The sequence below is a fragment of the Patagioenas fasciata genome, chromosome 30, assembly GCF_037038585.1.
Source record: "Patagioenas fasciata isolate bPatFas1 chromosome 30, bPatFas1.hap1, whole genome shotgun sequence".
In the NCBI taxonomy this organism is placed as follows: Eukaryota; Metazoa; Chordata; class Aves; order Columbiformes; family Columbidae; genus Patagioenas; species Patagioenas fasciata.
Genome location: NC_092549.1, coordinates 83370 through 110189, shown reverse-complemented (window position 1 = coordinate 110189; position 26820 = coordinate 83370).

Genomic DNA, 26820 nt, shown 5'->3' with positions numbered 1-26820 from the left:
CTCGATGGAGCCCGACAGGGCCCGAGGAAGCCCGACAGGGCCCGAGCAAACCCAACAGGGCCCAAGCAAACCCGACAGGGCCCGAGCAAACCCGACAGTGCCTGAGCAAACCCGACAGGGCCCGAGCAAACCCGACAGGGCCCGACGGAGCCTGACAGGGCTCGATGGAGACCGACAGAGCCCGAGGAAACCCGACAGGGCCCGACGGAGCTCGATAGGGCCCGAGCAAACCCGACAGGGCCTGACGGAGCCTGACAGGGCTCGATGGCGACCGACAGAGCCCGAGGAAACCCGACAGGGCCCGACGGAGCCCGATAGGGCCCGAGAAAACCCGAAAGGGCCTGACGGAGCCCGACAGGGCCCGAGCAAACCCGACAGGGCCTGATGGAGCCTGACAGGGCCCGGGCAAACCCGACAGGGCACGCTGGAGCCTGACAGAGCCCGAGCAAACCCGACAGGGCCCGACAAGGCCCGACAGGGCCCGAGCAAACCTGACAGGACCTTACAAAGCCTGACAGGGCCCGACGGAGCCCGACAGGGCCTGAGCAAACCCGAAAGAGCCCGACGGAGCCTGACAGGGCTCGATAGAGTCCGACAGGGCCCGAGGAAACCTGACAGGGCCCGACGGAACCCGAGAGGGCCCGAGGAAATCCGACAGGGCCCGACGGAGCCTGACAGGGCCCGAGCAAACCCGACAGGGCCCGACAGAGCCCGACAGGACCCGAGCAAACCCGACATGGCCCGAGCAAACCCGACAGGGTTCGACAAAGTCTGACAGGGCCCGAGCAAACCCGACAGGGCCCGAGGAAACCCGACAGAGCCCGACGGAGCCTGACAGGGCCCGAGCAAACCCGACAGGGCCCGAGCAAACCTGACAGGGCACGAAGGAGCCCGACAGGGCCCGAGCAAACCCGACAAGGCCCAACAAATCCCGACAGGGCCTGAGCAAACCTGACAGGGCCCGACGGAGCCCGACAGGGCACGAGCAAACCCGACAGGGCCTGACGGAGCCTGACAGGGCCCGAGCAAACCCGACAGGGCCCGAGCGAATCTGACAGGGCCCGACGGAGCCCGACAGGACGCGGGCAAACCCGACAGGTCCCGAGCAAACCTGACAGGGCCTGACAAGGCCCGACAGGGCCTGAGCAAACCTGACAGGGCCTGACGGAGCCCGACACGGCTCGAGCAAACCCGATAGGGCCTGACGGAGCATGACACGGCCCGAGCAAACCTGACAGGGCACGAAGGAGCCTGACAGGGCCCGACGGAGACCGACGGGGCGCGAGCAAACCTGACAGGGGCTGACAAGGCCCGACAGGGCCTGAGCAAACCCGACAGGACCCGCCAAAGCCTGATAGGGTCTGATGGAGCCCGACAGGGCCCGAGCAAACCCGACAGGGCCCGAGCAAACCTGACAGGGCTCGATGGAGCCCGACAGGGCCCGAGGAAACCCGACAGGGCCCGACGGAGCCCGATAGGGCCTGAGCAAACCCGACAGGGCCCGACGGAGCCCGATAGGGCCTGAGCAAACCCGACAGGGTCCGACGAATCCTGACAGGGCTTCAGCAAACCCGACATGGCCCGAGCAAACCCGACAGGGCGCGACGAAGCCCAACAGAGCCCGAGGAAACCAGACAGGGCCCGACAGAGCCCGACAGGGCCCGAGCAAACCCGACAGGGCCCGAGCAAACCCGACAGGGTTCGAGAAAGCCTGACAGGGCTTGATGGAGCCCAACAGGGCCTGAGGAAACCCAACAGGGCCCGACGGAGCCTGACAGAGCCCGAGCAAACCCGACAGGGCTCGACGGAGCCCGATAGGGCCCGAGCAAACCCGACAGGGCCTGACGGAGCCCGACAGGGCCCGAGCAAACCCGAAAGGGCCCGACGAAGCCTGACAGGGCTCGATCGAGCCCGACAGGGCCCGAGCAAACCCGACAGGGCCCGACGGAGCCCGATAGGGCCCGAGCAAACCCGACAGCGCCCGATGGAGCCCGACAGGGCTCGAGCAAACCCGACAGGGTCCGACGAAGCCTGACAGGGCTTCAGCAAACCCGACGTGGCCCGAGCAAACCCGACAGGGGTCGACGGAGCCCGACAGAGCCCGAGGAAACCAGACAGGGCCCGACGGAGCCCGACAGGGCCCGACCAAACCCGACAGGGGCTGACAAGGCCCGACAGGGCCTGAGCAAACCCGACAGGACCCGCCAAAGCCTGATAGGGTCCGATGGAGCCCGACAGGGCCCGAGCAAACCCGACAGGGCCCGAGCAAACCTGACAGGGCTCGATGGAGCCCGACACGGCCTGAGCAAACCCGACAGGGCCCAACGGAGCCTGACAGGGCCCGAGCAAACCCGACAGGGCCCGAGCGAATCTGACACGGCCTGACGGAGTTCGACAGGACGCGGGCAAACCCGACAGGGCCCGAGCAAACCCGACAGGGCCTGACAAGACCCGACAGGGCCTGAGCAAACCCGACAGGACCCGACAAAGCGTGATAGGGCCCGATGGAGCCCGACAGGGCCCGAGCAAACCCGACAGGGCTCGATGGAGCCCGACAGGGCCCGAGGAAACCCGACAGGGCGCGACGGAGCCTGACAGGGCCCGAGCAAACCCGACAGGACTCGACGGAGCCCGAAAGGGCCCGAGCAAACCCGACAGGGTCCGTCGAAACCTGACAGGGCTTCAGCAAACCCGACAGGGCCCGAGCAAACCCGACAGGGCCCGACGGAGCCCGACAGGGCCTGAGGAAACCAGACAGGGCCCGACGGAGCCCGACAGGGCCCTAGCAAACCCGGCAGGGCCCGAGCAAACCCGACAGGGCTTGACAAAGCCTGACAGGGCCCGAGCAAACCCAACAGGGCCCGAGCAAACCCGACAGGGCCCAACGGAGCCCGACAGAGCCCAAGCAAACCCGACAGGGCCCGACAAGGCCCGACAGGGCCCGAACAAACCTGACAGGACCTGACAAAGCCTGACATGGCCCGATGGAGCCCGACAGGGCCCGAGCAAACCCGAAAAGGTTCGACGGAGCCTGACAGGGCTCGATGGAGCCCGACAGGGCCCGAGGAAACCCGACAGGGCCCCACGGAGCCGGATAGGGCCCGAGCAAACCCGAGAGGGCCTGACGGAGCCTGACAGGGCCCGGGCAAACCCGACAGGGCATGCTGGAGCCCGACAGAACCCGAGCAAACCCGACAGGGCCCGACAAGGCCCGACAGGGCCCGAGCAAACCTGACAGGACCTGACAAAGCCTGACAGGGCCCGACGGAGCCTGACAGGGCCTGAGCAAACCCGAAAGAGCCCGACGGAGCCTGACAGGGCTCGATAGATTCCGACAGGGCCCGAGGAAACCCGACAGGGCCTGACGGAACCTGACAGGGCCCAACGGAGCCCGATAGGGCCCGAGCAAACCCGACAGGACCCGATGGAGCCCGACAGGGCTCGAGCAAACCCGACAGGGCCTGAGCAAATCCGACAGGGCCCGACGGAGCCCGACAGGGCCCGAGCAAACCCGAAAGGGCCCGACGGAGCCTGACAGGGCTCGATGGAGCCCGCCAGGGCCCGAGGAAACCCGACAGGGCCCCACGGAGCCCGATAGGGCCCGAGCAAACCCGACAGGGCCTGATGGAGCCTGACAGGGCCCGAGCAAACCCGAAAGGGCCCGACGGAGCCTTACAGGGCTCGATGGAGCCCGACAGGCCCCGAGGAAACCCGACAGGGCCCCACGGAGCCCGATAGGGCCCGAGCAAACCCGACAGGGCCTGATGGAGCCTGACAGGGCCCGGGCAAACCCGAAAGGGCACGCTGGAGCCTGACAGAGCCCGAGCAAACCCGACAGGGCCCGACAAGGCCCGACAGGGCCCGAGCAAACCTGACAGGACCTTACAAAGCCTGACAGGGCCCGACGGAGCCCGACAGGGCCTGAGCAAACCCGAAAGAGCCCGACGGAGCCTGACAGGGCTCGATAGAGTCCGACAGGGCCCGAGGAAAACTGACAGGGCCCGACGGAACCCGAGAGGGCCCGAGGAAATCCGACAGGGCCCGACGGAGCCTGACAGGGCCCGAGAAAACCCGACAGGGCCCGACAGAGCCCGACAGGACCCGAGCAAACCCGACATGGCCCGAGCAAACCCGACAGGGTTCGACAAAGTCTGACAGGGCCCGAGCAAACCCGACAGGGCCCGAGGAAACCCGACAGAGCCCGACGGAGCCTGACAGGGCCCGAGCAAACCCGACAGGGCCCGAGCAAACCTGACAGGGCACGAAGGAGCCCGACAGGGCCCGAGCAAACCCGACAAGGCCCAACAAATCCCGACAGGGCCTGAGCAAACCTGACAGGGCCCGACGGAGCCCGACAGGGCACGAGCAAACCCGACAGGGCCTGACGGAGCCTGACAGGGCCCGAGCAAACCCGACAGGGCCCGAACGAATCTGACAGGGCCCGACGGAGCCCGACAGGACGCGGGCAAACCCGACAGGTCCCGAGCAAACCTGACAGGGCCTGACAAGGCCCGACAGGGCCTGAGCAAACCTGACAGGGCCTGACGGAGCCCGACACGGCTCGAGCAAACCCGATAGGGCCTGACGGAGCATGACACGGCCCGAGCAAACCTGACAGGGCACAAAGGAGCCTGACAGGGCCCGACGGAGCCCGACGGGGCGTGAGCAAACCTGACAGGGGCTGACAAGGCCCGACAGGGCCTGAGCAAACCCGACAGGACCCGCCAAAGCCTGATAGGGTCTGATGGAGCCCGACAGGGCCCGAGCAAACCCGACAGGGCCCGAGCAAACCTGACAGGGCTCGATGGAGCCCGACAGGGCCCGAGGAAACCCGACAGGGCCCGACGGAGCCCGATAGGGCCTGAGCAAACCCGACAGGGCCCGATGGAGCCCGACAGGGCTCGAGCAAACCCGACAGGGTCCGACGAATCCTGACAGGGCTTCAGCAAACCCGACATGGCCCGAGCAAACCCGACAGGGCGCGACGAAGCCCAACAGAGCCCGAGGAAACCAGACAGGGCCCGACGGAGCCCGACAGGGCCCGAGCAAACCCGACAGGGCCCGAGCAAACCCGACAGGGTTCGAGAAAGCCTGACAGGGCTTGATGGAGCCCAACAGGGCCTGAGGAAACCCAACAGGGCCCGACGGAGCCTGACAGAGCCCGAGCAAACCCGACAGGGCTCGACGGAGCCCGATAGGGCCCGAGCAAACCCGACAGGGCCTGACGGAGCCCGACAGGGCCCGAGCAAACCCGAAAGGGCCCGACGAAGCCTGACAGGGCTCGATCGAGCCCGACAGGGCCCGAGCAAACCCGACAGGGCCCGACGGAGCCCGATAGGGCCCGAGCAAACCCGACAGCGCCCGATGGAGCCCGACAGGGCTCGAGCAAACCCGACAGGGTCCGACGAAGCCTGACAGGGCTTCAGCAAACCCGACGTGGCCCGAGCAAACCCGACAGGGGTCGACGGAGCCCGACAGAGCCCGAGGAAACCAGACAGGGCCCGACGGAGCCCGACAGGGCCCGACCAAACCCGACAGGGGCTGACAAGGCCCGACAGGGCCTGAGCAAACCCGACAGGACCCGCCAAAGCCTGATAGGGTCCGATGGAGCCCGACAGGGCCCGAGCAAACCCGACAGGGCCCGAGCAAACCTGACAGGGCTCGATGGAGCCCGACACGGCCTGAGCAAACCCGACAGGGCCCAACGGAGCCTGACAGGGCCCGAGCAAACCCGACAGGGCCCGAGCGAATCTGACACGGCCTGACGGAGTTCGACAGGACGCGGGCAAACCCGACAGGGCCCGAGCAAACCCGACAGGGCCTGACAAGACCCGACAGGGCCTGAGCAAACCCGACAGGACCCGACAAAGCGTGATAGGGCCCGATGGAGCCCGACAGGGCCCGAGCAAACCCGACAGGGCTCGATGGAGCCCGACAGGGCCCGAGGAAACCCGACAGGGCGCGACGGAGCCTGACAGGGCCCGAGCAAACCCGACAGGACTCGACGGAGCCCGAAAGGGCCCGAGCAAACCCGACAGGGTCCGTCGAAACCTGACAGGGCTTCAGCAAACCCGACAGGGCCCGAGCAAACCCGACAGGGCCCGACGGAGCCCGACAGGGCCTGAGGAAACCAGACAGGGCCCGACGGAGCCCGACAGGGCCCTAGCAAACCCGGCAGGGCCCGAGCAAACCCGACAGGGCTTGACAAAGCCTGACAGGGCCCGAGCAAACCCAACAGGGCCCGAGCAAACCCGACAGGGCCCAACGGAGCCCGACAGAGCCCAAGCAAACCCGACAGGGCCCGACAAGGCCCGACAGGGCCCGAACAAACCTGACAGGACCTGACAAAGCCTGACATGGCCCGATGGAGCCCGACAGGGCCCGAGCAAACCCGAAAAGGTTCGACGGAGCCTGACAGGGCTCGATGGAGCCCGACAGGGCCCGAGGAAACCCGACAGGGCCCCACGGAGCCGGATAGGGCCCGAGCAAACCCGAGAGGGCCTGACGGAGCCTGACAGGGCCCGGGCAAACCCGACAGGGCATGCTGGAGCCCGACAGAACCCGAGCAAACCCGACAGGGCCCGACAAGGCCCGACAGGGCCCGAGCAAACCTGACAGGACCTGACAAAGCCTGACAGGGCCCGACGGAGCCTGACAGGGCCTGAGCAAACCCGAAAGAGCCCGACGGAGCCTGACAGGGCTCGATAGATTCCGACAGGGCCCGAGGAAACCCGACAGGGCCTGACGGAACCTGACAGGGCCCAACGGAGCCCGATAGGGCCCGAGCAAACCCGACAGGACCCGATGGAGCCCGACAGGGCTCGAGCAAACCCGACAGGGCCTGAGCAAATCCGACAGGGCCCGACGGAGCCCGACAGGGCCCGAGCAAACCCGAAAGGGCCCGACGGAGCCTGACAGGGCTCGATGGAGCCCGCCAGGGCCCGAGGAAACCCGACAGGGCCCCACGGAGCCCGATAGGGCCCGAGCAAACCCGACAGGGCCTGATGGAGCCTGACAGGGCCCGAGCAAACCCGAAAGGGCCCGACGGAGCCTTACAGGGCTCGATGGAGCCCGACAGGCCCCGAGGAAACCCGACAGGGCCCCACGGAGCCCGATAGGGCCCGAGCAAACCCGACAGGGCCTGATGGAGCCTGACAGGGCCCGGGCAAACCCGAAAGGGCACGCTGGAGCCTGACAGAGCCCGAGCAAACCCGACAGGGCCCGACAAGGCCCGACAGGGCCCGAGCAAACCTGACAGGACCTTACAAAGCCTGACAGGGCCCGACGGAGCCCGACAGGGCCTGAGCAAACCCGAAAGAGCCCGACGGAGCCTGACAGGGCTCGATAGAGTCCGACAGGGCCCGAGGAAAACTGACAGGGCCCGACGGAACCCGAGAGGGCCCGAGGAAATCCGACAGGGCCCGACGGAGCCTGACAGGGCCCGAGAAAACCCGACAGGGCCCGACAGAGCCCGACAGGACCCGAGCAAACCCGACATGGCCCGAGCAAACCCGACAGGGTTCGACAAAGTCTGACAGGGCCCGAGCAAACCCGACAGGGCCCGAGGAAACCCGACAGAGCCCGACGGAGCCTGACAGGGCCCGAGCAAACCCGACAGGGCCCGAGCAAACCTGACAGGGCACGAAGGAGCCCGACAGGGCCCGAGCAAACCCGACAAGGCCCAACAAATCCCGACAGGGCCTGAGCAAACCTGACAGGGCCCGACGGAGCCCGACAGGGCACGAGCAAACCCGACAGGGCCTGACGGAGCCTGACAGGGCCCGAGCAAACCCGACAGGGCCCGAACGAATCTGACAGGGCCCGACGGAGCCCGACAGGACGCGGGCAAACCCGACAGGTCCCGAGCAAACCTGACAGGGCCTGACAAGGCCCGACAGGGCCTGAGCAAACCTGACAGGGCCTGACGGAGCCCGACACGGCTCGAGCAAACCCGATAGGGCCTGACGGAGCATGACACGGCCCGAGCAAACCTGACAGGGCACAAAGGAGCCTGACAGGGCCCGACGGAGCCCGACGGGGCGTGAGCAAACCTGACAGGGGCTGACAAGGCCCGACAGGGCCTGAGCAAACCCGACAGGACCCGCCAAAGCCTGATAGGGTCTGATGGAGCCCGACAGGGCCCGAGCAAACCCGACAGGGCCCGAGCAAACCTGACAGGGCTCGATGGAGCCCGACAGGGCCCGAGGAAACCCGACAGGGCCCGACGGAGCCCGATAGGGCCTGAGCAAACCCGACAGGGCCCGATGGAGCCCGACAGGGCTCGAGCAAACCCGACAGGGTCCGACGAATCCTGACAGGGCTTCAGCAAACCCGACATGGCCCGAGCAAACCCGACAGGGCGCGACGAAGCCCAACAGAGCCCGAGGAAACCAGACAGGGCCCGACGGAGCCCGACAGGGCCCGAGCAAACCCGACAGGGCCCGAGCAAACCCGACAGGGCCCGAGCAAACCCGACAGGGTTCGACAAAGCCTGACAGGGCTTGATGGAGCCCAACAGGGCCTGAGGAAACCCAACAGGGCCCGACGGACCCTGACAGAGCCCGAGCAAACCCGACAGGGCTCGACGGAGCCCGATAGGGCCCGAGCAAACCCGACAGGGCCTGACGGAGCCCGACAGGGCCCGAGCAAACCCGAAAGGGCCCGACGAAGCCTGACAGGGCTCGATCGAGCCCGACAGGGCCCGAGCAAACCCGACAGGGCCCGACGGAGCCCGATAGGGCCCGAGCAAACCCGACAGCGCCCGATGGTGCCCGACAGGGCTCGAGCAAACCCGACAGGGTCCGACGAAGCCTGACAGGGCTTCAGCAAACCCGACGTGGCCCGAGCAAACCCGACAGGGTTCGACGGAGCCCGACAGAGCCCGAGGAAACCAGACAGGGCCCGACGGAGCCCGACAGGGCCCGAGCAAACCCGACAGGGGCTGACAAGGCCCGACAGGGCCTGAGCAAACCCGACAGGACCCGCCAAAGCCTGATAGGGTCCGATGGAGCCCGACAGGGCCCGAGCAAACCCGACAAGGCCCGAGCAAACCTGACAGGGCTCGATGGAGCCCGACAGGGCCCGAGGAAACCCGACAGGGCCTGACGGAGCCCGACAGGGCCCGAGCAAACCCGAAAGGGCCCGACGAAGCCTGACAGGGCTCGATGGAGCCTGACAGGGCCCGAGGAAACCCGACAGGGCCCGACGGAGCCCGATAGGGCCCGAGCAAACCCGACAGGGCCTGACGGAGCCTGACAGGGCCCGGGCAAACCCGACAGGGCACGCTGGAGCCCGACAGAGCCCGAGTAAACCCGACAGGGCCCGACAAGGCCCGACAGGGCCCGAGCAAACCTGAGACGTCCTGACAAAGCCTGACAGGGTCCGACGGAGCCCGCCAGGGCCCGAGCAAACCCGAAAGAGCCCGACGGAGCCTGACAGGGCTCAGTGGAGTCCGACAGGGCCCGAGGAAACCCGACAGGGCCCGACGGAACCCGACAGGGCCTGAGCAAACCCGACAGGGCCCGAGCAAACCCGACAGGGCCCGACGGAGCCTGACAAGGCCCGAGAAAACCTGACAGGGTTCGACGGAGCCCGACAGGGCCCGAGCACACTTGACAGGGTCCGACGAAGCCTGACAGGGCTTCAGAAAACCCGACAGGGCCCGAGCAAACCGACAGGGCCCAACAGAGCCCGACAGGGCCCGAGGAAACCCGACAGGGCCCGAAGGAGCCCGATAGGGCCCGAGCAAACCCGACAGGACCCGATGGAGCCTGAGAGGGCCTGAGCAAATCCGACAGGGCCCGACGGAGCCTGACAGGGCTCGATGGAGCCCGACAGGTCCCGAGGAAACCCGACAGTGCTCGACGGAGCCCGATAGGGCCCGAGCAAACCCGACAGGGCCTGACGGAGCCCGACAGGGCCCGAGCAAACCCGAAAGGGCCCGACGAAGCCTGACAGGGCTCGATGGAGCCCGACAGGGCCCGAGGAAACCCGACAGGACTCGATGGAGCCCGACAGGGCTCGAGCAAACCCGACAGGGCCTGAGCAAATCCGACAGGGCCCGACAGAGCCCGACAGGGCCCGAGCAAACCCGAAAGGGCCCGACGGAGCCTGACAGGGCTCGATGGAGCCCGACAGGGCTCGAGCAAACCCGACAGGGCCTGAGCAAATCCGACAGGGCCCGACAGAGCCCGACAGGGCCCGAGCAAACCCGAAAGGGCCCGACGGAGCCTGACAGGGCTCGATGGAGCCCGACAGGGCCCGAGGAAACCCGACAGGGCCCCACGGAGCCCGACGTGGCCCGAGCAAACCCGACAGGGCCTGATGGAGCCTGACAGGGCCAGGGCAAACCCGACAGGGCACGCTGGAGCCCGACAGAGCCCGAGCAAACCCAACAGGGCCCGACAAGGCCCGACAGGGCCCGAGCAAACCTGACAGGACCTGACAAAGCCTGACAGGGCCCGACGGAGCCCGACAGGGCCTGAGCAAACCCGAAAGAGCCCGACGGAGCCTGACAGGGCTCGATAGAGTCCGACAGGGCCCGAGGAAACCTGACAGGGCCCGACGGAACCCGAGAGGGCCCGAGGAAATCCGACAGGGCCCGACGGAGCCCGACAGGGCCCGAGGAAACCCGACAGGGCTAGACGGAGCCCGACAGGGCCCGAGCAAACCCGACAGGGCCCGACGGAGCCCGACAGGGCCCCAGCAAACCCGACAGGGCCCGAGCAAACCCGACAGGGCCTGACGGAGCCTGACAGGGCCTGAGCAAACCCGACAGGGCTCGACGGAGCCTGACAGGGCCTGAGCAAACCCGACAGGGCCCGAGCAAACCTGATAGGGCCCGACGGAGCCCGACAGGGCCCGAGCAAACCTGACAGGGGTCGACGGAGCCTGACAGGGCCTGAGCAAACCCGACAGGGCCCGAGCATACCTGATAGGGGTCGACGGAGCCTGACAGGGCCTGAGCAAACCCGACAGGGCCCGAGCATACCTGACAGGGGTCGACGGAGCCTGACAGGGCCTGAGCAAACCCGACAGGACCCGACAAAGCCTGACAGGGTTCGATGGAGCCCGACAGGGCCCGAGCAAACCCGACATGGCTCAACGGAGCCCGACAGGGCCCGAGCAAACCTGACAGAGGTCGACGGAGCCTGACAGGGCCTGAGCAAACCCGACAGTGCCCGAGCAAACCCGACAGGGCCCAACGGAGCCCGACAGAGCCCGAGCAAACCCGACAGGGCCCGACAAGGCCCGACAGGGCCAGAACAAACCTGACAGGACCTGACAAAGCCTGACAGGGCCCGACGGAGCCCGACAGGGCCCGAGCAAACCCAAAAAGGCCCGACGGAGCCTGACAGGGCTCGATGGAACCCGACAGGGCCCGAGGAAACCCGACATGGCCCGACGGAGCCCAACAGGGCCCGAGCAAACCCGAAAGGGCCCGACGGAGCCTGACAGGGCTCGATGGAGCCCGACAGGGCCCGAGGAAACCCGACAGGGCCCGATGGAGCCCGACAGGGCCCAAGCAAACCCGACAGGGCCTGAGCAAACCCGACAGTGCCTGAGCAAACCCGACAGGTCCCGAGCAAACCCGACAGGGCCCAACGGAGCCTGACAGGGCTCGATGGAGACCGACAGAGCCCGAGGAAACCCGACAGGGCCCGACGGAGCCCGATAGGGCCCGAGCAAACCCGACAGGGCCTGACGGAGACCGACAGGGCCCGAGCAAAGCCTGATAGGGTCCGACGAAGCCTGACAGGGCTCGATGGAGCCCGACAGGGCCCGAGGAAGCCCGACAGGGCCCGAGCAAACCCAACAGGGCTCGATGGAGCCCGACAGGGCTCGAGCAAACCCGACAGGGCCTGAGCAAATCCGACAGGGCCTGACGGAGCCCGACAGGGCCCGAGCAAACCCGAAAGGGCCCGACGGAGCCTGACAGGGCTCGATGGAGCCCGACAGGGCCCGAGGAAACCCGACAGGGCCCCACGAAGCCCGATAGGGCCCGAGCAAACCCGACAGGGCCTGACGGAGCCTGACAGGGCCCGGGCAAACCCGACAGGGCATGCTAGAGCCCGACAGAGTTCGAGCAAACCCGACAGGGCCCGACAAGGCCCGACAGGGCCCGAGCAATCCCGCCAGGGCTCGACGGAGCCTGACAGGGCCCGAGCAAACCCGACACGGTCCGAGCAAACCTGACAGGGCTCGAAGGAGCCCGACAGGGCCCGAGGAAACCAGACAGGGCCCGACAGAGCCTGACAGGGCCCGAGCAAACCCGACATGGCCCGAGCAAACCTGACAGGGTTCGACAAAGCCTGACAGGGCTCGATGGAGCCTGACAGGGCCCAAGGAAACCCGACAGGGCTCGACGGAGCCTGACAGGGCCCGAGCAAACCCGACAGGGCCCGAGCAAACCTGACAGGGCACGAAGGAGCCCGACAGGGCCCGAGCAAACCCGACAGGGCCCAACGGATCCCGACAGGGCGCAAGCAAACCTGACAGGGCCCGACGGAGCCCAACAGGGCACGAGAAAACCCGACAGGGCCTGACGGAGCCTGACAGGGCCCGAGCAAACCCGACAGGGCCCGAGCGAATCTGACAGGGCCCGACGGAGCCCGACAGGACAGGGCAAACCCGAGAGGGCCCGAGCAAACCCGACAGGGCCTGACAAGGCCCGACAGGGCCTGAGCAAACCCGACAGGACCTGACAAAGCCTGACAGGGCCCGACGGAGCCCGACAGGGCACGAGCAAACCCGACAGGGCCTGACGGAGCCTGACAGGGCCCGAGCAAACCCGACAGGGCCCGAGCGAATCTGACAGGGCTCGACGGAGCCCGACAAGACGCGGGCAAACCCGACAGGGCCCGAGCAAACCCGACAGGGCCTGACAAGGCCCGACAGGGCCTGAGCAAACCCGACAGGACCCGACAAAGCCTGACAGGGTCCGATGGAGCCCGACAGGGCCCGAGCAAACCCGACAGGGCTCGACGGAGCCCGACAGGGCCCGAGGAAACCCGACAGGGCGCGACGGAGCCTGACAGGGCCCGAGCAAACCCGACAGGGCTCGACAATGCCCGACAGGGCCCGAGCAAACCCGACAGGGCCCGATGGAGCCTGACAGGGCTTCAGCAAACCCGACACGGCCTGAGCAAACCCGACAGGGCCCGACGGATCCCGACAGGGCCTGAGGAAACCAGACAGGGCCCGACGGAGCCCGACAGGGCCCTAGCAAACCCGACAGGGCCCGAGCAAACCCGACAGGGCTTGACGGAGCCTGACAGGGCCCGAGCAAACCCGACAGGGCCCGAGCAAACCCGACAGAGCCCGAGCAAACCCGACAGGGCCCAACGGAGCCCGACAGAGCCCGAGCAAACCCGACAGGGCCCGACAAGGCCCGACAGGGCCCGAACAAACCTGACAGGACCTGACAAAGCCTGACAGGGCCCGACAGAGGCCGACAGGGCCCGAGCAAACCCGAAAAGGCCTGACGGAGCCTGACAGGGCTCGATAGAGCCCGATAGGGCCCGAGGAAACCCGACAGAACCCGACGGAGCCCGACGGGGCCCGAGCAAACCCGACAGGGCCCGACGGAACCCGACAGGGCCCGAGCAAACCCGACAGGGCCCGAGGAAATCGGACAGTGCCCGACGGAGCCTGACAGGGCCCGAGCAAACCCGAGAGGGCTCGACGGAGCCCGACAGGGTATGAGCACACTCGACAGGGTCCGACGAAGCCTGACAGGGCTTCAGCAAACCTGACAGGGCCCGAGCAAACTCGACAGGGCCAGACGGAGCCCGACAGGGTTCGACAAAGCCTGACAGGGCTCGATGGAGCCCGACAGGGTCCGAGCAAACCCGACACGGCCCGAGCAAACCTGACAGGGCTCGAAGGAGCCCGACAGGGCCCGAGGAAACCAGACAGGGCCCGACAGAACCCGACAGGGCCCGAGCAAACCCGACATGGCCCGAGCAAACCCGACAGGGTTCGACAAAGCCTGACAGGGCTCGATGGAGCCCGACAGGGCCCAAGGAAACCCGACAGGGCCCGACGGAGCCTGACGGGGACCGAGCAAACCCGACAGGACTCGACGGAGCCTGACAGGGCTCGATGGAGCCCGACAGGGCCCGGGCAAACCCGACAGGGCACGCTGGAGCCCGACAGAGCCCGAGCAAACCCGACAGGGCCCGACAAGGCCCGACAGGGCCCGAGCAAACCTGACAGGACCTGACAAAGCCTGACAGGGCCCGACGGAGCCCGACAGGGCCTGAGCAAACCCGAAAGAGCCCGACGGAGCCTGACAGGACTCGATAGAGTCCGACAGGGCCCGAGCAAACCTGACAGGGCCCGAGCAAACCTGACAGGGCACGAAGGAGCCCTACAGGGCCCGAGCAAACCCGACAGGGCCCAACAAATCCCGACAGGGCCCAAGCAAACCCGAAAGGGCCCGACGGAGCCTGACAGGGCTCGATGGAGCCCGACAGGGCCCGAGCAAACCCGACAGGGCTCCACGGAGCCCGATAGGGCCCGAGCAAACCCGACAGGGCCTGACGGAGCCTGACAGGGCCCGAGCAAACCCGACAGGGCCCGAGCGAATCTGACAGGGCCTGACGGAGTTCGACAGGACGCGGGCAAACCCGACAGGGCGCGAGCAAACCCGACAGGGGCTGACAAGACCCGACAGGGCCTGAGCAAACCCGACAGGACCCGACAAAGCCTGATAGGGTCCGATGGAGCCCGACAGGGCCCGAGCAAACCCGACAGGGCTCGATGGAGCCCGACAGGGCCCGAGGAAACCCGACAGGGCGCGACGGAGCCTGACAGGGCCCGAGCAAACCCGACAGGACTCGACGGAGCCCGAAAGGGCCCGAGCAAACACGACAGGGTCCGTCGAAGCCTGACAGGGCTTCAGCAAACCCGACAGGGCCCGAGCAAACCCGACAGGGCCCGACGGAGCCCGACAGGGCCTGAGGAAACCAGACAGGGCCCGACGGAGCCCGACAGGGCCCTAGCAAACCCGGCAGGGCCCGAGCAAACCCGACAGGGCTTGACAAAGCCTGACAGGGCCCGAGCAAACCCGACAGGGCCCGAGCAAACCCGACAGGGCCCAACGGAGCCCGACAGAGCCCGAGCAAACCCGACAGGGCCCGACAAGGCCCGACAGGGCCCGAACAAACCTGACAGGACCTGAAAAAGCCTGACATGGTTCGATGGAGCCCGACAGGGCCCGAGCAAACCTGAAAAGGCCCGACGGAGCCTGACAGGGCTCGATGGAGCCCGACAGGGCCCCGAGGAAACCCGATAGGGCCCCACGGAGCCGGATAGGGCCGGAGCAAACCCGAGAGGGCCTGACGGAGCCTGACAGGGCCCGGGCAAACCCGACAGGGCACGCTGGAGCCCGACAGAACCCGAGCAAACCCGACAGGGCCCGACAAGGCCTGACAGGGCCCGAGCAAACCTGACAGGACCTGACAAAGCCTGACAGGGCCCGACGGAGCCTGACAGGGCCTGAGCAAACCCGAAAGAGCCTGACGGAGCCTGACAGGGCTCGATAGATTCCGACATGGCCCGAGGAAACCCGACAGGGCCTGACGGAACCTGACAGGGCCCGAGCAAACCCGACAGGGCCCGAGGAAATCCGACAGGGCCCAACGGAGCCTGACAGGGCCCGAGCAAACCCGAAAGGGCTCGACGGAGCCCGACAGGGCCCGAGCAAACCCGACAGGGTCCGTCGAAGCCTGACAGGGCTTCAGCAAACCCAACAGGGCCTGAGCAAACCCAACAGGGCCCGACGGAGCCCGACAGGGCCCTAGCAAGCCCGACAGGGCTTGACGGAGCCTGACAGGGCCCGAGCAAACCCGAAAGGGCCCGAGCAAACCCGACAGAGCCCAATGGAGCTGACAGAGCCCGAGCAAACCCGACAGGCTCCGTCACGCCCTGTCGGATTTGCTCAGGCCCTGTCGGGTTTGTTCGAGCTCTGTCGGGCTCCATCGGGCCCTGTCGGGTTTGCTCGGGCCCTATCGGGCTCAGTCGGGCCCTGTCGGGTTTCCTCGGGCCCTGTCGGGCTCCATCGAGCCCTGTCAGGCTCCGTCGGGCCCTGTCGGGTTTGCTCGGGCCTTGTCGGGTTTCTCAGGCCCTGTCGGGTTCCGTCGAGCCGTGTCGGGTTGCCTCGGGCCCTGTCGGACTCCACTGAGCCCTGTCAGGCTCCGTCGGGCTCTTTCGGGTTTGCTCGGGCCCTGGCGGGCTCTGTCGGGCCCTGTCAGGCTTTGTCAGGACGTGTCAGGTTTGCTCGGGCCCTGTTGGGCCTTGTCGGGCCCTGTCGGGTTTGCTCGGGCTCTGTCGGGCTCCAGCGTGCCCTGTCGGGTTTGCCCGGGCCCTGTCAGGCTCCGTCAGGCCCTGTCGGGTTTGCTCGGGCCCTATCGGGCTCAATCAGGCCCTGTCGGGTTTCCTCGGGCCCTGTCGGGCTCCATCGAGCCCTGTCAGGCTCCGTTGGGCCCTTTTGGGTTTGCTCGGGCCCTGTCGGGCTCCGTCGGGCCCTGTCAGGTTTGCTCGAGCCCTGTCGGGCTCCGTCGGGCCCTGTCTGGTTTCCTCGGGCTCTGTCGGGCTCCGTCGGCCCTGTCGGGTTTGCTCGGGCCATGTCGGGTTTGCTGAAGCCCTGTCAGGCTTCGTCGGACCCTGTCGGGTTTGCTCGAGCTCTGTCGGGCTCCATCGAGCCCTGTCAGGCTCCGTCGGGCCCTTTCGGGTTTGCTCGGGCCCTGTCGGGCTCCGTCGGGCCCTGTCGGGTTTGCTCGAGCCCTGTCGGACTCCATCGGGCCCTGTCTGGTTTCCTCGGGCTCTGTCGGGCTCCGTCGGGCCCTGTCGGGTTTGCTCGGGCCATGTCGGGTTTGCTGAAGCCCTGTCAGGCTTCGTCGGACCCTGTCGGGTTTGCTCGAGCCCTGTCGGCCTCTATCGGGCCCTGTCAGGTTTGCTCGGGCCCTATCGGGCTCTGTCGAGCCCTGTCGGGTTTCCTCGGGCCCTGTCGGGCTCCATCGAGCCCTGTCAGGCTTCGTCGGGCACTTTCGGGTTTGCTCGGGCCTTGTCGGGCTCCGTCAGGCCCTGTCGGATTTGCTCAGGCCCTATCGGGCTGCGTCGAGCCCTGTCGGGTTTGCTCGGGCTCTGTCAGGCTCCGTCGGGCCCTGTCGGGTTTGCTCGGGCCCTGTCGGGCTCCATCAAGCCCTGTCAGGCTTTGTCGAACCCTGTCGGGTTTGCTCGGGCCCTGTCGGGTTTGCTCGGGCCCTGTCGGGCTCTGTCGGGCCATGTCTGGTTTCCTCGGGCCCTGTCGGGCTCCGTCGGACCCTGTCGGATTTGCTCGGGTCCTGTCGGGTTTGCTCGGGTCCTGTCGGGTTTGCTGAAGCCCTGTCAGGCTTCGTCGGACCCTGTCGGGTTTGCTCAGGCCCTGTCGGGCTCCGTCGAATCCTGTCGGGTTTGCTCGGGCCCTGTCAGGCTCCGTCGCGCCCTGTCGGGTTTCCTCGGGCCCTGTCGGGCTCCATCGAGCCCTGTCAGGTTTGCTCGGGCCCTGTCAAGTTTGCTCGGGCCCTGTCGGGCTCCATCGGACCCTATCAGGCTTTGGCGGGTCCTGTCGGGTTTGCTCAGGCCCTGTCGGGCCTTGTCAGCCCCTGTCGGGTTTGCTCGCGCCCTGTCGGGCTCCGTCGGGCCCTGTCAGGTTCTCTCGGGCCCTGTCAGGTTTGCTCGGGCCCTGTCAGGCTCTGTCAGGCCCTGTCAGGTTTGCTCGGGCCCTGTCGGGCCTTGTCAGGCCCTGTCGGGTTTGCTCGGGACCTGTCGGGTTTGCCCGCGTCCTGTCGGGTTCCGTCGCGCCCTGTCAGATTCGCTCGGGCCCTGTCGGGTTTGCTCGGGCCCTGTCAGGCTCCGTCAGGCCCTGTCGGGATCCGTTGGGCCTTGTCGGGTTTGCTCGGGCCCTGTCGGGCTCCTTCGTGCCCTGTCAGGTTTGCTCGAGCCCTGTCGGGTTTGCTCGGGCCCTGTCAGGCTCCGTCAGGCCCTGTCGGGATCCGTTGGGCCTTGTCGGGTTTGCTCGGGCCCTGTCGGGCTCCTTCGTGCCCTGTCAGGTTTGCTCGAGCCCTGTCGGGTTTGCTCGGGCCCTGTCAGGCTCCTTCGGGCCCTGTCGGGTTTCCCCGGGCCCTGTCGGGCTCCATCGAGCCCTGTCAGGCTTTGTCGAACCCTGTCGGGTTTGCTCGAGCCCTGTCGGGTTTGCTCGAGCCCTGTCAGGCTCCGTCAGGCTCTTTCGGGTTTGCTCAGGCCCTGTTGGGCTCCGTCGGGCCCTGTCAGGCTTTGTCAGGTCCTGTCAGGTTTGCTCGGGCCCTGTCGGGCCTTGTCGGGCCCTGTTGGGTTTGCTCGGGCTCTGTCGGGCTCCAGCGTGCCCTGTCGGGTTTGCCCGGGCCCTGTCAGGCTCCATCAGGCCCTCTCGGGTTTGCTCGGGCCCTATCAAGCTCCGTGGGGCCCTGTCGAGTTTCCTCGGGCCCTGTCGGGCTCCATCGAGCCCTGTCAGGTTTGCTCGGGCCCTGTCGGGTTTGCTCGGGCCCTGTCGGGCTCCATCGGACCCTATCAGGCTTTGGCGGGTCCTGTCGGGTTTGCTCAGGCCCTGTCGGGCCTTGTCAGCCCCTGTCGGGTTTGCTCGCGCCCTGTCGGGCTCCGTCGGGCCCTGTCAGGTTCTCTTGGGCCCTGTCAGGTTTGCTCGGGCCCTGTCAGGCTCCGTCAGGCCCTATCGGGTTTGCTCGAGCCATGTCGGGCTCCGTCAGGCCCTGTCAGGTTTGCTCGGGCCCTGTCGGGCCTTGTCAGGCCCTGTCGGGTTTGCTCGGGACCTGTCGGGTTTGCCCGCGTCCTGTCGGGCTCCGTCGGGCCCTGTCAGATTCGCTCGGGCCCTGTCGGGTTTGCTCGGGCCCTGTCAGGCTCCGTCAGGCCCTGTCGGGTTTGCTCGTGCCCTGTCGGGCTCCGTCGGGCCCTGTCAGGTTTGCTCAGGCCCTGTCGGGTTTCGTTGGGCCTTGTCGGGTTTGCTCGGGCCCCGTCGGGCTCCTTCGTGCCCTGTCAGGTTTGCTCGGGCCCTGTCGGGTTTGCTCGGGCCCTGTAAGGCTCCGTCGAGCCCTGTCGGGTTTGCTCGGGCCCTGTCAGGCTCCGTCAGGCCCTGTCGGATTTTCTAGTGCCCTGTCGGGCTCTGTTGGGCCCTGTCAGGTTTGCTCAGGCCCTGTCGGGCTCCTTCGTGCCCTGTCAGGTTTGCTCAGGCCCTGTCGGGTTTGCTCGGGCCCTGTCAGGCTCCGTCGAGCCCTGTCGGGTTTGCTCGGGCCCTGTCAGGCTCCGTCAGGCCCTGTTGGATTCCCTCAGGCCCTCTCGGGTTCCGTCGAGCCCTGTCGGGTTTGCTCGGGCCCTGTCAGGCTCCGTCGGGCCCTGTCGGGTTTCCTCGGGCCCCGTCGGGCTCCTTCGTGCCCTGTCAGGTTTGCTCGGGCCCTGTCGGGTTTGCTCGGGCCCTGTAAGGCTCCGTCGAGCCCTGTCGGGTTTGCTCGGGCCCTGTCAGGCTCCGTCAGGCCCTGTCGGATTTGCTAGTGCCCTGTCGGGCTCTGTTGGGCCCTGTCAGGTTTGCTCAGGCCCTGTCGGGCTCCTTCGTGCCCTGTCAGGTTTGCTCGGGCCCTGTCGGGCCTTGTCGGGCCCTGTTGGGTTTGCTCGGGCTCTGTCGGGCTCCAGCGTGCCCTGTCGGGTTTGCCCAGGCCCTGTCAGGCTCCATCAGGCCCTGTCGGGTTTGCTCGAGCCCTGTCAGGCTCCGTCGGGCTCTTTCGGGTTTGCTCGAGCCCTGTCGGGCTCTGTCGGGCTCTGTCGGGCCCTGTCGGATTTGCTCAGGCCCTGTCGGGTTTCCTTGGGCCCTGTCGGGCTCCATCGAGACCTGTCAGGCTTTGTCGAACCCTGTCGGGTTTGCTCAGGCCCTCTCGGGTTTGCTCGGGCCCTGTCGGGCTCTGTCGAGCCCTGTCTGGTTTCCTCGGGCCCTGTCAGGCTCCGTCGCGCCCTGTCGGGTTTCCTCAGGCCCTGTTGGGCTCCGTTGGGCCCTGTCGGTTTGCTCGGGCCCTGTCGGGCTCCGTCGAACCCTGTCGGGTTTGCTCGGGCCCTGTCAGGCTCCGTCGCGCCCTGTCGGGTTTCCTCAGGCCCTGTTGGGCTCCGTCGGGCCCTGTCAGGCTTTGTCAGGCCCTGTCAGGTTTGCTCGGGCCCTGTCGGGCCTTGTCAGGCCCTGTCGGGTTTGCTCGGGACCTGTCGGGTTTGCCCGCGTCCTGTCGGGCTCCGTCAGGCCCTGTCAGATTCGCTCGGGCCCTGTCGGGTTTGCTCGGGCCCTGTTAGGCTCCGTCAGGCCCTGTCGAGTTTGCTCGTGCCCTGTCGGGCTCCGTCGGGCCCTGTCAGGTTTGCTCAGGCCCTGTCGGGATTCGTTGGGCCTTGTCGGGTTTGCTCGGGCCCTGTCGGGCTCCTTCGTGCCCTGTCAGGTTTGCTCGGGCCCTGTCGGGTTTGCTCGGGCCCTGTAAGGCTCCGTCGAGCCCTGTCGGGTTTGCTCGGGCCCTGTCAGGCTCCGTCGGGCCCTGTCGGGTTTCCTCTGGCCCTGTCGGGCTCCATCGAGCCCTGTCAGGCTTTGTCGAACCCTGTCGGGTTTGCTCGGGCCCTGTCGGGTTTGCTCGGGTCCTGTCGGGCTCTGTCAAGCCCTGTCGGATTTCCTCGGGCCCTCTCGGGTTCTGTCGGGCCCTCTCGGGTTCCGTCGGGCCCTGTCGGGTTTCCTCGGGCCCTGTCGGACTCTATCGAGCACTGTCAGGCTCCGTCGGGCTCTTTCGGGTTTGCTCAGGCCCTGTCGGGCTCCGTCGGGCCCTGTCAGGCTTTGTCAGGTCCTGTCAGGTTTGCTCGGGCCCTGTCGGGCCTTGTCGGGCCCTGTTGGGTTTGCTCGGGCTCTGTCGGGCTCCAGCGTGCCCTGTCGGGTTTGCCCGGGCCCTGTAAGGCTCCATCAGGCCCTGTCGGGTTTGCTCGGGCCGTATCGGGCTCCGTGGGGCCCTGTCGGGTTTCCTCGGGCCCTGTCGGGCTCCATCGAGCCCTGTCAGGCTCCGTCGGGCTCTTTCGGGTTTGCTCAAGCCCTGTTGGGCTCCGCCGGGCCCTGTCAGGCTTTGTCAGGTCGTGTCAGGTTTGCTCGGGCCCTGTCAAGCCTTGTCGGGCCCTGTCTGGTTTGCTTGGGCTCTGTCGGGCTCCAGCGTGCCCTGTCGGGTTTGCTCGGGCCCTGTCGGGTTCCGTCAGGCCCTGTCGGGTTTGCTCGGGCCCTATCGGGCTCCGTGGGGCCCTGTCGGGTTTCCTCGGGCCCTGTCGGGCTCCATCGAGCCGTGTCAGTCTCCTTCGGGCCCTTTCGGGTTTGCTTGGGCCCTGTCGGGCTCCGTCGGGCCCTGTTGAATTTGCTCAGGCCCTGTCGGGTTTGTTCGAGCCCTGTCAGGCTCCATCGGGCCCTGTCGGGTTTGCTCGGGCCCTATCGGGCTCCGTCGAGCCCTGTCGGTTCTGCTCGGGCTCTGTCAGGCTCCGTCGGGCCCTGTCGGGCTTCCTCGGGCCCTGTCGGGCTCCATCAAGCCCTGTCAGGCTTTGTCGAACCCTGTCGGGTTTGCTCGGGCCCTGTCGGGTTTGCTCGGGCCCTGTCGGGATCTGTCGGGCCCTGTCTGGTTTCCTCGGGCCCTGTCGGGCTCCCTCGGACCCTGTCGGGTTTGCTCGGGTCCTGTCGGTTTTGCTCGGGCCCTGTCGGGTTTGCTGAAGCCCTGTCAGGCTTCGTCGGACCCTGTCGGGTTTGCTCGGGCCCTGTCGGGCTCCGTCGAACCCTGTCGGGTTTGCTCGCGCCCTGTCAGGCTCCGTCGGGCGCTGTCGGGTTTCCTCGGGCCCTGTCGGGCTCCATCGAGCCCTGTCAGGCTTTGTCGAACCCTGTCGGGTTTGCTCGGGCCCTGTCGGGTTTGCTCGGGCCCTGTCGGGCTCTGTCGGGCCCTGTCCGGTTTCCTCGGGCCCTGTCGGGCTCCCTCGGACCCTGTCGGGTTTGCTCGGGTCCTGTCAGGTTTCCTCGGGCCCTGTCGGGTTTGCTGAAGCCCTGTCAGGCTTCGTCGGACCCTGTCGGGTTTGCTCGGGCCCTGTCGGGCTCCCTCGAACCCTGTCGGGTTTGCTCGGGCCCTGTCAGGCTCTGTCGCGCCCTGTCGGGTTTCCTCGGGCCCTGTCGGGCTCCATCGAGCCCTGTCAGGTTTGCTCGGGCCCTGTCGGGTTTGCTCGCGCCCTGTCGGGCTCCGTCGGGCCCTGTCAGGTTCTCTTGGGCCCTGTCAGGTTTGCTCGGGCCCTGTCAGGCTCCGTCAGGCCCTATCGGGTTTGCTCGAGCCATGTCGGGCTCCGTCAGGCCCTGTCAGGTTTGCTCGGGCCCTGTCGGGCCTTGTCAGGCCCTGTCGGGTTTGCTCGGGACCTGTCGGGTTTGCCCGCGTCCTGTCGGGCTCCGTCGGGCCCTGTCAGATTCGCTCGGGCCCTGTCGGGTTTGCTCGGGCCCTGTCAGGCTCCGTCAGGCCCTGTCGGGTTTGCTCGTGCCCTGTCGGGCTCCGTCGGGCCCTGTCAGGTTTGCTCAGGCCCTGTCGGGTTTCGTTGGGCCTTGTCGGGTTTGCTCGGGCCCCGTCGGGCTCCTTCGTGCCCTGTCAGGTTTGCTCGGGCCCTGTCGGGTTTGCTCGGGCCCTGTAAGGCTCCGTCGAGCCCTGTCGGGTTTGCTCGGGCCCTGTCAGGCTCCGTCAGGCCCTGTCGGATTTGCTAGTGCCCTGTCGGGCTCTGTTGGGCCCTGTCAGGTTTGCTCAGGCCCTGTCGGGCTCCTTCGTGCCCTGTCAGGTTTGCTCAGGCCCTGTCGGGTTTGCTCGGGCCCTGTCAGGCTCCGTCGAGCCCTGTCGGGTTTGCTCGGGCCCTGTCAGGCTCCGTCAGGCCCTGTTGGATTCCCTCAGGCCCTCTCGGGTTCCGTCGAGCCCTGTCGGGTTTGCTCGGTCCCTGTCAGGCTCCGTCGGGCCCTGTCGGGTTTCCTCGGGCCCCGTCGGGCTCCTTCGTGCCCTGTCAGGTTTGCTCGGGCCCTGTCGGGTTTGCTCGGGCCCTGTAAGGCTCCGTCGAGCCCTGTCGGGTTTGCTCGGGCCCTGTCAGGCCCCGTCAGGCCCTGTCGGATTTGCTAGTGCCCTGTCGGGCTCTGTTGGGCCCTGTCAGGTTTGCTCAGGCCCTGTCGGGCTCCTTCGTGCCCTGTCAGGTTTGCTCGGGCCCTGTCGGGCCTTGTCGGGCCCTGTTGGGTTTGCTCGGGCTCTGTCGGGCTCCAGCGTGCCCTGTCGGGTTTGCCCAGGCCCTGTCAGGCTCCATCAGGCCCTGTCGGGTTTGCTCGGGCCCTATCGGGCTCCGTCGGGCCCTGTCGGGTTTCCTCGGGCCCTGTCGGGCTCCATCGAGCCCTGTCAGGCTCCGTCGGGCTCTTTCGGGTTAGCTCAAGCCCTGTCGGGCTCCGTCGGGCCCTGTCAGGCTTTGTCAGGTCGTGTCAGGTTTGCTCGGGCCCTGTCGGGCCTTGTCAGGCCCTGTCGGGTTTGCTCGGGCTCTGTCGGGCTCCAGCGTGCCCTGTCGGGTTTGCTCGGGCCCTGTCGGGCTCCGTCAGGCCCTGTCGGGTTTGCTCGGGCCCTGTCGGGCTCCGTGGGGCCCTGTCGGGTTTCCTCGGGCCCTGTCGGGCTCCATCGAGCCGTGTCAGGCTCCGTCGGGCCCTTTCGGGTTTGCTCGGGCCCTGTCGGGCTCCGTCGGGCCCTGTCGGATTTGCTCAGGCCCTGTCGGGTTTGTTCGAGCCCTGTCAGGCTCCATCGGGCCCTGTCGGGTTTGCTCGGGCCCTATCGGGCTCCGTCGGGCCCTGACGGGTTTCCTCGGGCCCTGTCGGACTCCACTGAGCCCTGTCAGGCTCCGTCGGGCTCTTTCGGGTTTGCTCGGGCCCTGGCGGGCTCCGTCGGGCCCTGTCAGGCTTTGTCAGGACGTGTCAGGTTTGCTCGGGCCCTGTCGGGCCTTGTCGGGCCCTGTCGGGTTTTCTCGGGCTCTGTCGGGCTCCAGCGTGCCCTGTCGGGTTTGCCCGGGCCCTGTCAGGCTCCGTCAGGCCCTGTCGGGGTTGCTCGGGCCCTATCGGGCTCAATCAGGCCCTGTCGGGTTTCCTCGGGCCCTGTCGGGCTCCATCGAGCCCTGTCAGGCTCCGTCGGGCCCTTTCGGGTTTGCTCGGGCCCTGTCGGGCTCCGTCGGGCCCTGTCGGATTTCCTCGGGCCCTCTCGGGTTCCGTCGGGCCCTCTCGGGTTCCGTCGGGCCCTGTCGGGTTTCTTCGGGCCCTGTCGGACTCTATCGAGCCCTGTCAGGCTCCGTCAGGCTCTTTCGGGTTTGCTCAGGCCCTGTTGGGCTCCGTCGGGCCCTGTCAGGCTTTGTCAGGTCCTGTCAGGTTTGCTCGGGCCCTGTCGGGCCTTGTCGGGCCCTGTTGGGTTTGCTCGGGCTCTGTCGGGCTCCAGCGTGCCCTGTCGGGTTTGCCCGGGCCCTGTCAGGCTCCGTCAGGCCCTGTCGGGTTTGCTCGGGCCCTATCGGGCTCCGTGGGGCCCTGTCGGGTTTCCTCGGGCCCTGTTGGGCTCCATCGAGCCCTGTCAGGTTTGCTCGAGCCCTGTCGGGTTTGCTCGGGCCCTGTCGGGCTCCATCGGACCCTATCAGGCTTTGGCGGGTCCTGTCGGGTTTGCTCAGGCCCTGTCGGGCCTTGTCAGCCCCTGTCGGGTTTGCTCGCGCCCTGTCGGGCTCCGTCGGGCCCTGTCAGGTTCTCTCGGGCCCTTTCAGGTTTACTCGGGCCCTGTCAGGCTCCGTCAGGCCCTATCGGGTTTCCTGAAGCCCTGTCGGGCTCCGTCAGGCCCTGTCTGGTTTGCTCGGGCCCTGTCAGGCCTTGTCAGGCTTTGTCCGGTTTGCTCGGGACCTGTCGGGTTTGCCCGCATCCTGTCGGGCTCCGTCGGGCCCTGTCAGATTCGCTCGGGCCCTGTCGGGTTTGCTCGGGCTCTGTCGGGCTCCGTCGGGCCCTGTCGGGTTTGCTCAGGCCCTGTCGGGATCCGTTGGGCCTTGTCGGGTTTGCTCGGGCCCTGTCGGGCTCCTTCGTGCCCTGTCAGGTTTGCTCGGGCCCTGTCGGGTTTGCTCGGGCCCTGCAAGGCTCTGTCGAGCCCTGTCGGGTTTGCTCGGGCCCTGTCGGGCCTTGTCGGGCCCTGTTGGGTTTGCTCGGGCTCTGTCGGGCTCCAGCGTGCCCTGTCGGGTTTGCCCAGGCCCTGTCAGGCTCCATCAGGCCCTGTCGGGTTTGCTCGGGCCCTATCGGGCTCCGTCGGGCCCTGTCGGGTTTCCTCGGGCCCTGTCGGGCTCCATCGAGCCCTGTCAGGCTCCGTCGGGCTCTTTCGGGTTAGCTCAAGCCCTGTCGGGCTCCGTCGGGCCCTGTCAGGCTTTGTCAGGTCGTGTCAGGTTTGCTCGGGCCCTGTCGGGCCTTGTCAGGCCCTGTCGGGTTTGCTCGGGCTCTGTCGGGCTCCAGCGTGCCCTGTCGGGTTTGCTCGGGCCCTGTCGGGCTCCGTCAGGCCCTGTCGGGTTTGCTCGGGCCCTGTCGGGCTCCGTGGGGCCCTGTCGGGTTTCCTCGGGCCCTGTCGGGCTCCATCGAGCCGTGTCAGGCTCCGTCGGGCCCTTTCGGGTTTGCTCGGGCCCTGTCGGGCTCCGTCGGGCCCTGTCGGATTTGCTCAGGCCCTGTCGGGTTTGTTCGAGCCCTGTCAGGCTCCATCGGGCCCTGTCGGGTTTGCTCGGGCCCTATCGGGCTCCGTCGGGCCCTGACGGGTTTCCTCGGGCCCTGTCGGACTCCACTGAGCCCTGTCAGGCTCCGTCGGGCTCTTTCGGGTTTGCTCGGGCCCTGGCGGGCTCCGTCGGGCCCTGTCAGGCTTTGTCAGGACGTGTCAGGTTTGCTCGGGCCCTGTCGGGCCTTGTCGGGCCCTGTCGGGTTTTCTCGGGCTCTGTCGGGCTCCAGCGTGCCCTGTCGGGTTTGCCCGGGCCCTGTCAGGCTCCGTCAGGCCCTGTCGGGGTTGCTCGGGCCCTATCGGGCTCAATCAGGCCCTGTCGGGTTTCCTCGGGCCCTGTCGGGCTCCATCGAGCCCTGTCAGGCTCCGTCGGGCCCTTTCGGGTTTGCTCGGGCCCTGTCGGGCTCCGTCGGGCCCTGTCGGATTTCCTCGGGCCCTCTCGGGTTCCGTCGGGCCCTCTCGGGTTCCGTCGGGCCCTGTCGGGTTTCTTCGGGCCCTGTCGGACTCTATCGAGCCCTGTCAGGCTCCGTCAGGCTCTTTCGGGTTTGCTCAGGCCCTGTTGGGCTCCGTCGGGCCCTGTCAGGCTTTGTCAGGTCCTGTCAGGTTTGCTCGGGCCCTGTCGGGCCTTGTCGGGCCCTGTTGGGTTTGCTCGGGCTCTGTCGGGCTCCAGCGTGCCCTGTCGGGTTTGCCCGGGCCCTGTCAGGCTCCGTCAGGCCCTGTCGGGTTTGCTCGGGCCCTATCGGGCTCCGTGGGGCCCTGTCGGGTTTCCTCGGGCCCTGTTGGGCTCCATCGAGCCCTGTCAGGTTTGCTCGAGCCCTGTCGGGTTTGCTCGGGCCCTGTCGGGCTCCATCGGACCCTATCAGGCTTTGGCGGGTCCTGTCGGGTTTGCTCAGGCCCTGTCGGGCCTTGTCAGCCCCTGTCGGGTTTGCTCGCGCCCTGTCGGGCTCCGTCGGGCCCTGTCAGGTTCTCTCGGGCCCTT